Source organism: Thamnophis elegans, chromosome 15, assembly GCF_009769535.1.
Source record: "Thamnophis elegans isolate rThaEle1 chromosome 15, rThaEle1.pri, whole genome shotgun sequence".
NCBI classification, from domain to species: domain Eukaryota; kingdom Metazoa; phylum Chordata; class Lepidosauria; order Squamata; family Colubridae; genus Thamnophis; species Thamnophis elegans.
The window spans coordinates 13,438,626-13,454,546 of NC_045555.1; the positions used below are offsets into that span (position 1 = coordinate 13,438,626).

The 15,921-nt window shown below is 43.0% G+C and overlaps 1 long non-coding RNA gene across 1 annotated transcript in view; it reads right to left on the minus strand.

The window, feature by feature from the left end:
• LOC116518397 overlaps positions 1-15,921 on the minus strand; it is a 54,197-nt gene that overhangs the window by 28,891 nt on the left and 9,385 nt on the right. The window lies entirely within an intron of this gene.

Consider the following 15,921-nt stretch of genomic DNA (forward strand, 5'->3'; position numbering starts at 1 on the left):
TGACAGAAGCGCGATTTAATTTAAGGTAAGATTTACAGTTAGGTTTAGGGTTAGGTTTAGGTTTAGGTTTAGGTTTAGGTTTAGGGTTAGGTTTAGGGTTAGGTTTAGGGTTAGGTTTAGGGTTAGGTTTAGGGTTAGGTTTAGGGTTACATTACAGCGCGCTTCTGTCGGCGCGGTTTTGTCACCGTGCTTTAGACACCGCGGTTTAGTCAGGCGCGCTTTTGTTGTGTGCGCATTTGTGGTGGAACCGAGGAGATCAACCCTGACTGCTCTTTAGAAGGCCAGATCCTGAAGATGAAACTCAAATACTCAAACCTAATGAGAAGGAAGGACTCACTGGATAAGAGCCTCATGCTGGGAAAGATTGAGGGCAAAAGAAGAAGGGATGGCAAAGAATGAGGTGGCTGGATGGAGTCACCGAAGCAGTAAGTGTGAACTTAAATGGACTCCAAAGGATGGTAGAGGACAGGAAGGCCTGGAGGAACATTGTCCATGGGGTCGTGATGGGTCAGACACGACTTCACAACTAACAACAACCTAAGTCCAAATATTTCCATTATCCTAAATATAATGTCCAAAATCCTTACACATCACCATGGCCTGCTTCACCAGTATGAATTTTGTGGTCTCAGTTTTACATCAAAAGAGAATACGGAGAATACTTGTTGCAAATTCTGAAATTATGATTTCATATCCCACCTACTCATAGGTAGAATATGCAAAGGGTTGCAGATAAAGGTGCCAAGAAAAGAGTTCCTATGAATAGCACAGCTTTCTGATGATTTCTGTCCCTCAAGCAATTTATGCTCCTTTCCTGTCAAAGGATGTTTTGGAATTGGGGAGAGAGCTGATTTTTCCAAAAGTTTTTTTAAACTACTGTATTTTTCGGAGTATAAGACGCACCCTTTTCCCTCAAAAAAGAGGCTGAAAATCTGGGTGCGTCTTATACACTGAATACAGCATTTTTTGCCTCCCAAAACCCTGCCCCCTTCACCAAAATGGCTGTGCATAGTTTGTAGGAGGCTTTCAAAGAGCTCCTGGGGGGTGGGGAGGGCAGAAATGAGCACAAAACGGTCTGTTTGTTGCTCAATTTTGCCCCCACAGCCTCCAGGAGCACTCTACAAGTCTCCTAAAGGCTATTCATGCCTTTTTGGAAAAAAATGGGCCCATTTTGTGAAAAACGGGCCAATTTGGGGAGGTTTGCAGAGTGCAAAAACTTTTTTTAAAAAATTGCCTCTTCAAAACCTTGGTGCGTCTTATACTCCGGTGTGTCTTATACTCCGAAAAATACGATACTTAGGAACAAAATATCTGCAAAGTTAGGAGATGCTAGCATAGTGATAACTATACTCCATACCGGTTGGATATATCTAAGGGGCTTTGGTGAGAAGGAAAACTCTTAGTCTGATGTCACCATAACTCATGACCAACCAATTGTCTAGATGTAAATCTTTAGCAGGGTTCTCCAACCTTGGCAACTTTAAGACTTGTGGACTTCAAGTTTTGCTGACTGAGGATCTCTGGGAGTTGAAATTCACAAGCCTTAAAGTTGCCAAGGCTGGAGACCCCTGATCTATAGGACATTGGCAGGGGTCAGCAACCTGCAGCTCTGGAGCCGCATGTGTCTCTTTCATCCCTCTGCTGCGGCTCCCTGTTACCGGTTGGCTCCACAATTGATAGAGCTTTTGGTTAGGACATGTAGAGGAACAAGGATGCCGTGCTTAGAAGACACTCTATGGTGGGGGGACCAGACTTCTGGTCAGCAGAGAGAAAAAAAGGACGCTGCGCTAGGAGGAGACTCTGTGGTGGGGGAAGTGGATTTCTGGTAGGCTCCAGAATTGAATGTGAGGCTTCCAGTTAGGATCTTTCTGGTTCTTTGAGTGTTTAAGGTTGTCAATCCCTGGACATGGGCAACTCATTCATTAGGGGATATTGGCAAACATGGAGTGAGGGGGGGAGGGAGAGAGAGAGTGCTAATGCCATGATAAACAGATGGCATTCTGAAGGATGGGAACAAATGTCAATAGTCATAAGATGTAGAATAATGCCCACCATCCAATGCATTACAGCCTAGGCTGCATCCCTGCAGTGAATTTATACCAGTATCTCCCATCTGTTAAACAGGAAGGGTAAAATTATATCATGAGATAGTTTGAATCTCTAGCAAAGTGTTTAGCTTCCTGAATGGCTTTGATGGGATTATCTATTCAGTCTGTTCCAGCTAGCAAACAAAGCTGGAATTAGCCCAATGTTAAATAGGCAGAAATCCCATACCAACCCTTTTCCTGGGCTTCCAACCACATTCAAATTTGTCGTCCGTCCATCCCCCCCCACACTTTGGAATTCATTAAGCAGCTAGCCAAAGCCACCCACCTCTTCTTATGCACAACGGAGTCATTATATGCTGAATCTTGAGCGGATTGATAATGGAGCCCATAGTCTAGCGAATAAGTCGACCGAAAAGGTCGCAGCCTTTTGAGCTCAACATGATTGGCATCTTCACACGATCTCTGTCAGTGTGTGATATTGGTATGCATGTTCTCTGAAAATGGATATAAGAGACTGAAAACTTCAAATGCTTATCAGAGATTATTTGAAAGCTTCTAGGACAGTGGTCTTCTTCTAAAGGTGTGCCAAAATGGTGTGCGCATGCATGCATGCCCCACCCACCTTCATATGCACATGCGACCCTCACGCATGCTCGCGCAGAACCCCTGCACATGCATGCATGATACCACCACCCCCGTGTGGGAGGGGGACTTTTTGCCGTCTTTAGGCTCCAGAAGCTTTCCAGAAGCCTGGGGAGGGCAAAAAACAGGCCAACAGGCCAACCGGAAGTTTGTTCCCAGGAATGAACTTCCGATTGGCCCATTGGACCTGTTTTCCGCCCTCTGTAGGCTCCAGAGGCTTTCCTTAAGCCTGGGGAGGGGGAAAACAGCGTCCCTCTGTCCTCCAGAAGCCCAAAAATCAGCTGGCATGTGCATCGGAGCTGAGGGCTGCCGTGCCGGCAAATATGTTTCCACGTGCCACCTGTGGCACATGTGCCATCGGTTCGCCATCACGGTTCTAGGATCAATGGGGTGAAGAGCCCACTTTCCCTCCCCCCAAATGTCAAGGGAAACAGATGATGGTTCAGTGATGATTTTGGATTATTTGTGCCCTCAGGTCAATGGTGATCCCTGGCAACTGCCTGGCCAAGTCCCTGCAGTTTTCTTGGAAAGATTTCAGAAGTTAGTGTGTCATTTTTTTATTTCATTTTGTCAAGCATGTCTAAGACAACAGATGTTAAGTATAAACATGATTATGAATGCATGAAATGGATACGAATAAATGGGGACAGTAGGACAGGGACGGTAGCAGTGGTGGGTTTCAAAAACTTTTCGAACCTACTCTGTGGGTGTGGCCTCCTTTGTGGGAGTGGCTTGCCGGCCATGTGACCTGATGGGAGTGGCTTGTCGGCCATGTGTTTTCTTTCTTTCTCTCTCTCTCTCTTTCCTTCTTTTTGTCTCTCTGTCCCTTTTTCCTTTTTTTCTTTCGTATCTTTCTCACTTTTTCTTTCTTTTTTTCTTTATTTCTTTCTTCCTTTCTCTTTCTCTCTCTTTGTGAGTCTCTGTGTGTGTGTGTCTGTGTGTGTGTCTGTGTGTGTGTGCGCGCGCGTCAGTGGTGGTTTCAAAAATGTTTGGAACCTCTTCTGTAGGTGTGGCCTGCTTTCTGGTGGAACCTCTTCTAACCGGTTCGGTAGATTTGACGAACTGGTTCTACCGAACTGGTGCGAACTGGTAGGAACCCACCTCTGGATGGTAGGCACGCTGGTGTGCTTATGCACCCCCCTTACAGACCTCTTAGGAATGAGATGATGTCCACAGTAGACAGTGTAAGGTTAAAGTTTTGGGCGTTTGGGGAAGAAACCACAGAGTCAGATAGTGCATTCCAGGCGTTGATGACCTGACACCGCAGAAGTCATATTCCTAGGGCTGAGAGAAAGGGATTGGTCCCAGGGGCACACATCTGGCTTTGCACCTAAGGCAGGACTAGAACTCACAGTCTCCATTCTACCTTGATGCTTAATCATTGCTTTAACTGGTTAACTGGTTCACTGATACCAACCCAGATTAAGAAAGGTTGAGTACCACACTGATCTGAAAGAGTTGCACAGCAGTGCCCTCTGCTGTCCAACTATGGAAAAAGGAGGAAGCAAAATGAGAGTGGTTATATCCCTCAATGAAGCAGATTTATCTAAATTGTGAAATAGCCTTTGCTCAATAATAATAAAGTCCATATGAATTTTTTTAAAAAAAAATCATTATAATATTGCATAAAGGAATAGCTGATGAGCCTAAATCTGAGGAACAGTTGTCCATCTTGGGGAATCATCTGGTCAGTGATAAATAAGTCGTACGGCTGAATGATTCAGACTTAATTTCCTTCAGTTTAGCTTGTTTCAGATCTGGCTGGCTTCAACTTCTATGGATTCATTTGAGCAGGGAATGATGAAATATTAAAGAAAGTACATGTATGGAGAAGGCTCGCACATTCTCATCCAAAAACACTTCAAGTCAAAGATCATTGATACATCCCCCTGGCGTTTCACTGCGACTCCTCTGTATCTCAGATTACCATATTTTTCGGACTATAAGATGCACCAGGATGTAAGACGTACCAAGATTTTGAAGAGGTAATTTTTTTTAAAAAAAATGTTTTTGCACTCTGCAGGAAAAAAACGGCTTGTTTTTTTTCGTGAAAACGGGCCTGCTTTTTGCAAAAACAAAAACCCAGGGCATGCATAAGCTTTGGGAGGCTTGTAGAGTGCTCCTGGGGGTGAGGGGCAGCCACCCCCCAGGAGCACTTTGCAGGCTTCCCAAACCATCTGCGCGTCCATTTTTGCAAAAAGGGGCAGGTTTTCAGGAGACCAAAAATGCTGCATTCAGTGTATAAGACGCACCCCGATTTTCATCCTCTTTTTGGGGGAGAAAAGGTGCGTCTTATATTCTGAAAAATACGGTATATACTGTACATCATACAAATAAGCATCTGTATTTAGAGAGAGTTTGGTCTAGTGGTTCAAGCACCAGACTAGGAACTAGGAGACTATGAATTCTAATCCCACTGTAGGCATGATAAACTGGTTGGGTGCAGGGGTGGGATTGAAAATTTTTAGCAACTGGTTCTTTGCCCGGTTGCTGGGTGGGCTTGGCCATAGGGGCGGGGCCTAGTCAGCTTCATGCAACATGGCAGCAGTGGGGGGGGGGCATTTTCATCCTCTCCATGCTCTGGAAGTTTTCCTTGAGCCTCTGGGAGTGTGAAAACGGCCTCCCCGGGCTCCGGAGGCCCTTCAGAGGCCGGAAACGGGCTTGTTTCCAGATTTCCGGTACTTCTCGTAGACCAGTTTTTCACCTTCCCAGAGTCTCCGTGAGGGCCCTGCACTAACCTGGCATGATGAATGGGCTGTGTGGAGGCTCTTGGGAGGGGAGGGGCAGGGTGGGAGGGTCAGCCGGTCCTTTTAACTACCGGTTCGGCAAACCAGGTTAAAATTAACATCCGGTTCAATGGAACCGGTCTGAACCGTCTGAATCCCACCCCTGGTTGGGTGACTTCGGGCCAATCGCTCTCTCTCTCTCTCTCTCAACCCATGACGTCAGGCTTGGGCAACAAGATGGTTGGTAAGTTGCTGTCAACACTTGGTGATCAACACTTGGTTGATTTCCCACCACAACCACAATAGTTTTCCCACCTGTACTTGTGGGAAAACATTAAGAAGAAAAAAGTTATAAATTTACATTTTAATGTATTCCTTTCTTGCATGCAATACAATTCCATTTATTGAATTTCTATCCACTGTACAACCTAGTAGAATTTTTTAAAGGGTAACAAATGCAAATAAGAAGCAATACAAATACTTGATCTTTATATCCTAATAAACATGCCAAATGACTAGATACATAGTATTTTCCTCCAGCAAAATTCAGGTACAAACATTTCTTGGGGGTAGGGGGGGGAGGAGGATACTCCTAAAAAAAATAGTCTTTACATTCCAGGAAAAAATATATGAATTGATAGCATCTAAGGTTTGTTTTTTTAAGACTAGTTGATTCTTCAGATGCCACTGCAAATTATGAGCTATAGAGGGTTTGTGAGGAAATAAAGATGAGAAAAAAAGATTTTCTGTCCTTCAGTCTGCTGGCTGATTTATAATGCAGCAAAGCAAGTAAATCAATTTAATTTGTCCTTTGAAGAGAAACTGGGAGAGGCCAACTCCACATGAATAAAAACATTTGCCACGGACATACAACATCCCTCTTTTGAAAATACAGTTCAAGCTATCTGCACCTGAAGTATTATAAATCCTTAGTAAAACAACACCTGGAATAGTACATCCAGTTTTGGTTACCACATTATAAAAAAGAGTTGACAATTTGGAAAAAGTGCAAAGAGGAGCAACTAAGATGATTAAGGGCCTGGAGACAAAAACGTATGAAGAACGGTTGCAGGAATTGGGTATGGCCAGTGAAGAGAAAAGAAGGAATAGGGTAAGGTGACCAGACATCCCGCTTTTGGCCGGACAGTCCCGATTTTTAATAATTTGTCCCGCATCCTGCGGCATTTTTAAAAAGTCCTGATTTTTGTAGAAAGGCTGCCCCGCCCCTTTTTTGGCTCCACCATGTGGCTTCCTCTTGCAAACATTTTCACTCATTTTTCCAGGTCTATAGTGGCTGTGCGCCAGGAGGGCGGCCTGCGGGGCTGGAGGCTGCGCGGCGACTGCGTGCTGCTGACCACTAGCAGGAGTTGCGGGGCGGGCTGGCCCAGTGGCCTCGCATGCAGCTCGCCTCGCCGCCCGATGGAGGCTGCCCCCCCCCGGTCAATGGTGTCCCGCTTTACCAATTTTAAAATCTTTTAAAAATCTTTAGAATAGGGGGTGACATGATAGTAGTATTCCAGTATTTGAGAGGCTGCCACGAAGAAGAGGGCACCAACTTATTTTGCAAAGTACCAGAAGGGAAGACAAGAAACAATGGATGGAAACTAATCAAGGAGAGAAGCAACCTGGATTCAAGGAGAAACTTCCTAACAGTGAGGACAATTAACCAGTGGAACAGCTTCTCTTCATGAGTTGTAAGTGCCTCATCACTGGAAGTTTTTAAGAAAAGACTGGACAGTCACTTGCTGATATGGTAGGGTGTTCTGTCCCCCCCTTCACGGCTCTTAACACACGGCAAGACAGGCAAACTAAAAAGGACTTTTCTTTATCAGTTCACAATTCAAACGGGGTTCGAGCCCCCAAAAATAACATAAATACAAGTCTTTGACCAGATAACGTAATGAAAACAAATCTTTCTTACGGCAACTCAATTTGAAGAAAACGAAAGCAAAACACTTCTTCCAAAGTCTCTATGAATCAGAGTTACAGACATACAGAGCACTTATCCAAGTGAATCTTACATAAACCACGACTGATGTTCAAACAATGTTGTACAAACCAAGGCACGCATGAAGGAACGTTGACTCCAGTGACTAGGGCGTGGAAGCATCCGTCCTTTTATCTCCAAACTTGCTTCTAACCAGCCCCAGCTGCATAATGAATCTTGTATCCCGAAAAGACTCACAGCAGACATCTGCTGAGTCACAACAGTAGGGTTTCCTGCTTGAGCAGGGGATTGGACTGGAAGACCTCCAAGGTCCTTTCCAGCTCTATTCTGATCGATTGCTTGATTTCAGTACCAGTCAGAAGTGAAGCTTCAGGAACGGTATAGTTATAAGTCCCAACAGAATTTAAGAAACCACATTCAATCTCCACCTTCTTATCAAAACTCTTGGCTTTTGATCTGGATTCCAAAGCCAACCATAGATTTCTTTCCAGGGGATAAGGCTGCCTATCTACACTAACTGAATCCATAGTTATGGAAGGGGATGAATGTAGTTCGACTTTTAGTTAGATTGGTGTTATTTAAATTTCTCAACCTTGACAACTTGAAAATAGGTGGACTTCAGGTTGCCAGGCTTGATAAATTTAAATGACGTTATGTACTTTTTCATCAGGTTCAAGTCAAGCATGAGCCTTGTTGAACCCAACAGTGCTTCCCCAAGAAGCAACTGGACTTTCTTGGGGTTTTTTTTCTTTGAAAATGTTCAACCATGACTGAATGATTGAAAAATCTCCATAGACATTAAGGCTTGCTTAAGCTCATTTGAGACCCAGAAAAAAAAAAAACAGAAGTACTAATTCCTAGGGTCAACCTAGTGTCCCAGCCAAGACCAACAATGGACTAGACCTCTTTCTATTTCCCTGATCAATCCTAAATGGGTCATGAGGGTTCCACCACAAAACCGCGTTCGACTAAAGCACGCTAGACGAAACCGCGTAGCTGACATCATCACAGGGCGACAACAGCGCGGAGACAGAAGCACGCTGTAAACTCTAAACCTAAAATTAACCCCTAAACCTAAACCTAACCCCCCTAAACCTAATCCCAAACCTAACCCTTAACCTAACCCTAAACCTAACCCTTAACCTAACCCTAAACCTAATCCTAACCCTTAACCTAACCCTAAACCTAACCCTAAGCCTTAACCTAACCCTAAACCTAACCCTAAACCTAACCCTAAACCTAACCCTAAACCTAACCCTAAACCTAACCCTAAACCTAACCCTTACCTTAACTTGAATCGGCTTGCTTTCAAAGCGCTATTTAAAGCGCCCTTCTTTCTCCGCGCTCGCTGTTGTCGCCCTGTTGATGACATCAGTGACGTGGTTTAATCGGGTGCGCTTTAGTTGAGCGCGGTTTTGTCATGCCACGGGTCATGAGAGCATGTTTACTGGATTTTATCTTTGTCCCATAAAATGGCATCGGATAAGGGTGAAAAGGGGGTGGGGGGGGTGGCAGGAAAAATAAAGTTTGGCAATATTTCACAGAACCTCTATGGACACATCTAGTCTGTCTTTAAACAAAAATGGCTTCCAACTCTTAGCTCTAGAAGCAAGACAAGAAGTAAATGGGTTAGGTTAGGTTTATTGGTTTTGTATGCCGCCCACTCCCGAAAGACTCCAGGCGGCTCACAATAAACAGGGGAGGGAATAAATAAGACAATACAAACAAACAATTTTAAAATCCACAACAGTCACAGTTAATACGGGGCTGGGTGCTTTAACAGCCCCCAGCCTGCCGGAACAGCCAGGATTTAGTAGCTTTACAGAAGGCCGGGAGGGTAGTAAGGGTCCGGATCTCCACGGGGAGCTCATTCCATACATTCTTGTGTACCCTCACCGCATTTTCAAGATCTCAGTCACAATATGGATGGCAACAGAGCTGAGGTCCGAGCCAGGAGACTTACTGTCAGCCTCTACTTCGCTTCCTTGCTATCGGCTGCCATAGAAACGGGGAGGGAGGGGGCTTGAGGTATTTGGGATGGGGGATTTATGGTGCTGGAGGAGTTATCAGGAGGGAGAGTGGTTCTCGCCACCTTCTGTGCATGCTGATGGCCCGTGTTTGGACTTGGTCAAGGTCAACCGTATCTGCATAGCAACTGAATGAGGTTTTTGAAGATGCACCCCACATGACACTTTTGGGAGTTGCAGACTGGTCATTGAGTTGGGGTGATTGGGGGGGGAGGATGCTGGGCAAACATTTGATATGTACATGTTTGTGCCTTTTTGGCTCAGATCTTGCTTTTCTTTCGCTATTTTTTCATAACCAGTTAAAAGTATCTTTAATTCCACAAACAATGGAGTTGGGAGTTTTCTTTCTTGGTTATTGAAGGAGGCACGCTTGACACTTACTGGATTCTGAGGCTGAAAATAGTCCAAATCAATTAATAGCGCTCATCGTTTTAAACAATGCAGGTTTAGAGCAGAGGTGAAATGCTATTGGTTCGGACCGGTTCACCTGAACCTGTAGCAAATGTGCCAGATGTTCGCCCAAACTGGTAGTAAAAAAAAAATGCTACCGTTCCAGGTGAACCGGCTTTTCTGACAATCAGCTGTGTGTGCCACATGATTTATATCAGCTAGAAAGCAAGATTTCCTGCTTTCTAGCTAATCTAAACAATGTGGCACAGCGGATCCCCCCCCCCCTCGCTGTTTGCTTACCTCGCTGTTTGCTGACTTGCTTGCCAGGCGTGCTAGTAGCAGGCTCCGCCTACCTGTACAGATGTCATTTTGACACTCTGTGCATGCACGGAAGGTCCTGCGCATGCGCAGAGGTGGCGTGTGCGAATGAATTGCTACTGAACCAGTAGCAAAGGTAAGTGGATTTCACCCCTGGTTTAGAGGCATCAAACTGGATAAAAGCCAAATCAATATTATTCTGCCTTTTTACTGAAATTAAAGAAGATTTGCCCTTTCACTTGCTATGAAACCAGACAGACTTCCACCTCCAAGTTCTCAGGAGTGGTGCAGTGGCCTAGAGTTGGAGCTCTCGCCTCACAATCAGGAGGCCATGAGTTCGATCCTAGGTAGAGGCAGATATTTCTCTCTCTGGGCCCACTAAGAATATTATCTACTGAACAAAACTCCGCATTGGCAACAGGAAGGGCATCTGGCCATTAAAAACTCTGCTAGCTCCATTCAGTTGCCCAGATTCCACCCTGCAAGGGATTATGGGGTTGTTAAAAGAAAATGATGATGATTACAGGTAATTCTCAATTTACGACCCAGAATTTTGGTAGTAAATTGCAGTCATTGCAGCCATCTCATGGTGACCAGGTTTGATTTTGCAGCCATTTTATGATGGTCGTTAAGTAAGTCATTATGATTGTTAAGTGAACCACATGGCCGTAAATCTGGATCCAGCTTATCCAATGGGCATTTTTGCCATGTTTTGCTGGAAAACAGAAGGAAAAAAAGTTGCAAAATGCAATTGCTTAACTGCAGGATGCTGCAAAGGTCATAAATGTGAGCCAGTGGCCCAGCACCCAAAATGTGATCATGTGATTGGAAAAGTGGTGCAGTTGTTGTAACTTTGATGACATGTCGTAAGTAACTTTTTTTGATTATTTCAAACAGTCATCAAGTGACCAGTCATTAGTCAATGGCTACCTGTAAACTGTGCCCTATTGTAACTCCTTTGAGATGCAACATTCCTTTCTAATTCTCTACAAGGATTGCAATTGTTTTTCTTTTGGTGGTCAATACAGTCTTATATTTAATGCTCTTAATCTTTAATTAATCTGTTCTACAGAGGAATTATTGAGTCTTCAACAGATAATTAGAACTGCATAACAGCAATAAAGTTAATTCAGCCGAGAAACAATAGAGAAATGTATAGAACTGTAGATGAACGTATATAAATATAGAAGCGATATAAGATTGATATATACAGGTATGATGACATAACGTTAATGTGATGATTATAAGATGCTGTAGAGGGAAAAAACAATAAAAATCTGCTTTAAAAAAAAAAGAACTGCAGAAAAAAAACAATTGCTATCAACCTGCCTTTCATTGAGGACCTGTATACTGCACGAGTCAAAAAGAAGGTTGTGAAAATAATTACAGGTCCCTCACATCCTGGACATAAATTGTCTCAACTTCTACCCTCAAAACGATGATATAGGGCACTGCATACCAGAACAACTAGACATAAAGACAGCTTTTTCCCAAATGCTATCACTCTCAGTGATGGGCTTCAAATCCCGGCATACCGTTTTGCTTGTGCTCGCGCACTCACATGGTGCTTCTGCGCATACGCAGAAGCATCCAGGAGGGTGGGCAGAGCTACCCACCACTGCTACTACCGGTTTGGCCGATCTGGGCCAAACTGGGAACAACCCACTTCTGATCACTCTGCTAAAGAACTAATTCCCACAACACTGTCAAATTATCTACTAAGACTGTATTACTATTATTCTTCTCTTCCTTCCTAGTACCTATCTCTTCCCACTTATGACTATAACTATGTTGCCTGTATCTTTAAAATTTATATTGTTTTATTTGTTTCCTAGTAGGATTTGATTGCCTATTAGTAAACTTTGACTATCACTAAGTGTTGTATCTTATGATTCTTGATGGATGTATTCTATTTTATTTTTCTTTGTGTACACCGAGAGCATATGCACCAAAGACAAACTTCTTGTGTGTCCAATCACACTCGGCCAATAAAGAATTCTATTCTATAAAGAATTCTATTCTATAAAGAATTCTATTTATTGATCTGATCTTGTGGATGGAGCTACTTTCTCCAAAATCTATATACTCAGGGTTAAAAAAGCAACAAGGCTACGCAATGCAAGAGAGGCAAGTTTTTAATCAGCCAGAAACACTTCCCATCTTGCTTTTAGAATCCTCTCCAAAGTAGTAGTATTATGTGCTCGCTTGGGCAGCACATATACTACAATTGGAATGATACAAAGAAGATTAGCAAAGTAGTAGTGTTATATGGTATACTCAATAAACTTTGTGAACTGCTCAGAAAGCTGGGATAGGTGGCAAATGTATATGGCCACCTCAGAGGTGGGTTCCTACCAGTTCGCACCTAAGAGGTTCCAAAATTTTTTGAAATCCACCACTGGTCCTTGGATATGATTATTCTACACTATCATGCTCATATTTATAAAACTCAGTGCCTCTGCGAAAGGTAAGGATGACAACTGCGTTTGTGGTGCAATCAGAACATTGCGTGTGTTGAAGTTGTTTTAACGCAAACCAAAGATGCCTTTTAAAAAACAAGTTTACATCATATTGTTATGCATGCCAGTGCTGTGTGTGAGGTAATTTAAGGTGGTTCTGACAAGTGTCGTCAACATCTTCATATCCGGTCACATGGGCAGCAAGCCACTCCCACCCAGTCACATGGATGGCAAGCCACTCCCACAAAGGAGGCCACACCCACAGAGTAGGTTCGAACAATTTTTGAAACCCACCACTGGGTCACCTGGAGCATGGCATTTTTCTTGGCTCTCACCAGTGGTGGGTTTCAAAAATCTTTTAGAACCTCTTCTGTAGGTGTGGCCTGCTTTGTGTGAGTGACTGGCTGGCCATGTGACCGGGTGGGAGTGGCTTGCCAGCCATGTGACCGAGTGGGAGTGGCTTGGCAGTCATGTGACTGGGTGGGCATGGCCAACTTGTAAAATGTGGTGAAACTCACTTAACAACGCTCTTGCTTAGCAGCCAAAATGTTGGCTCAGAAACTCTGGCATTTGAAGCATGCAAGTCTTAAAGCTGTCCAGTTACGAGACCCTTGCATCCCTAACCCTTTAGAAAAAAAATCCAGGGGTGTTCAAACTTGACAGCTTTAAGACTTGTGGAATTCCTCCTCTCGCTCTTTATCTTGATGATGTGTGGGCAGAGGGAGGGAGCTGGAACTGGTTCTAAACCGCGCTGTAGATTTGTGGAACCTCTTCTACAGAAGAGGTTAGAACTGGCAGGAACCCGCCCCTGGCTCATACATAAGCCAGGTCAAACAGCTGGGTAAATAGCACTTAGCCAGGTATGATATTGATACTCAGGCATAAAGACAATAAGCTGGTTCAGGCTTTTCCTGTTTATAGAACAAGGAAAGTCAGTTGTTACAATAACAGACAATATTTAAAAGACTGTTGCAGCCCCAGGGATGGCTTGTTCCCGCTGCCTTGTTAACCTCCTAGCCTTTAAATTTTAACCTGATTTATTTTTACTTGTATGTTTGAACTTGTTTTTAACTCTGTTTTTAAGCCATGCTTTTATTCATGTACTTAATATGGTTTTATAATGCTATTGCAAATCACCCAGTGTCACTTAGGTGAGATGGGCGATATAGAAATTTGTTCTTGCTAAAATGAATTCATCACTGGAGTTTGTTTTTTTTAAGAAAAGACTGAACAATTATCTATCTGACATGGTATAAAGCCATGATGGCAAATCTGGTTTGGTTTGGTTTATTGGATTTATATGCTGCCCTTCTCCCAAGGACTCAGGGCGGCGTACAACATTAAAAAAACACATATTACAAAAGTTAAAAAAATTAAATAGAATATCCAAAACAAATTAAGATTAACAATAACATTTTTTTTAAAAAAATTCGATTAAAATTAGAACCTATGGCACGCGTGCCTGAAGTGCCACACGGAGCCATGTTGCCTGGCATGCGTGGTGTCACCTGTTCCTCTTCTGGGTTTCTGGTGTGCATGTGCACATGACAATCAGCTGGCTTTTGTCTATGAGGAAACTGGATGAGCTGGACTTCTGTTTTCCAGCGTGAGCATGTGTGCCATCCAACTGATCATTACATGTGCATGCATGCCAGTAACTGCAAGACTAGCTGGTCACTGCGGATGTGCGCACTGGAAACCAGAAGTTCATTCTCTAGCATGCAGCTCCTGGGCAGCTCCTCTTTCAGGTTGCGTCCCAGATGAGTGTGTGCGCACGTGTGCTCCCTTTTTGGCACTTGGTGCCAAAAGGGTTTGCTTTCACTGGTATAAGGTTTTCTGCTTGATCAGGGGGTTGAACAAGAAGAGCTGCAAGGTCCCTTTCAGCTCTGTTCTGATTGAGTGAGTGATTGATTGATTGAATGCAAATATAAAGTAAAATAAATAAAAATAAAATAAAGTTTCATCTCTAAAGTTACATGTCTTCTTTTTTATCATCTGTCCTGTCTAATCGACAAAAATCACAAGTTAGTTCTTTTTCATTTTATAAAGTAATATGAATTTCAGTCTTTTCAACCACATATTTTACCATTGTTCAATATCTATATTATAAACAACATTTTAGCCCATATTATCCTACATCCATTCAGTTTTCCTCTTGTCTCAAATTACAATATATTCATTCATCAACATTTATTTTAGCAAACACAGAGTCATCATTAGCACACAATTCTATTTCAAATTAAGTCTTAATAATATTCAAAACCATAAACTCTTGTGTACTTGAAATCTTTTTAATAACTGTAAGAAAACCATTGGCAACCATCTCCCTCTGCCACCAGTTATTGTCTTGATTTTATTTTGCACTCCCTTTGACAGAATTCTAGCATCTCACAATAAATTAGCCACTTGTTGCCTATTATTTCTTTTCTATAAAGTACTTCTTGCACTGAGAACTATGGAGGTGTTTCAGGCACAAACCTAAGCTTCTCTCTATTCCACATTCTCAATATGTCACTTCTAATATAATGACTTTTTTTAAAAAAAAAATCCACATTAATTTTCTCATCCAACAAATACCCATGCCACCCAAATCTCAGGTCATGTTCTTCTAACTCCAAAACCCTTCTATTTCTTCATAATATCAAGTCTTTCAAACAAACAACGAACTGTGAAATACAATTTCAAATGAAGTAAACACAATCCTTCTCTTTCCTTTGCCTCCTGTAACATCTTCCTTAGTGAGAAAGCTAAAACAGTTCAATGGATTTGTACAGAATATGAAGGTTCTGCGTGGCAAATTGTTATTATTTTTAACTCCTGGGAAAGCTCCGTGCCTTTTTAACAGGATCATGTTAGGACTAAATCCCAGGCGTCTCTACCTTTTGCCTCTAAGCACTGCCTGCCTCCGATGTAATAATTAGAATAAAATTATCCCAAAAATGAGAATACATTCACAGAGTTATACAGCTGTATTCTGACCTTTCTCCGTATTATTCGCATGTGTGTGGACAACCCACATTCTCTGCATCTAGACCAGGGGGTCTTCAAACTTGGCAACTTGGCACAAGTCTTATTGTGGACTTCAACTCCCAGAATATGCTGGCTGGAGAATTCTGGGAGTTGAAGTCCACAAGTCTTAAAGTTGCCAAGTTCGAAGACCTCTGATCCAGACTGAAAGTCTTGAGGCGGTAATCAGGGATAACAGAGAAACGCCCGACGAATTCATGGGAAAATCCTGGACGTTTCGCTTCAACTGGGGGCTGCGCTACACCAGAAGTCCGCTAGATGGCAAAGCAGCGCTGAAAAGGAAGAGAGGAAGGACCGGTTGCGCCATCAGCCACCACAAGATACTAGATAACCAAG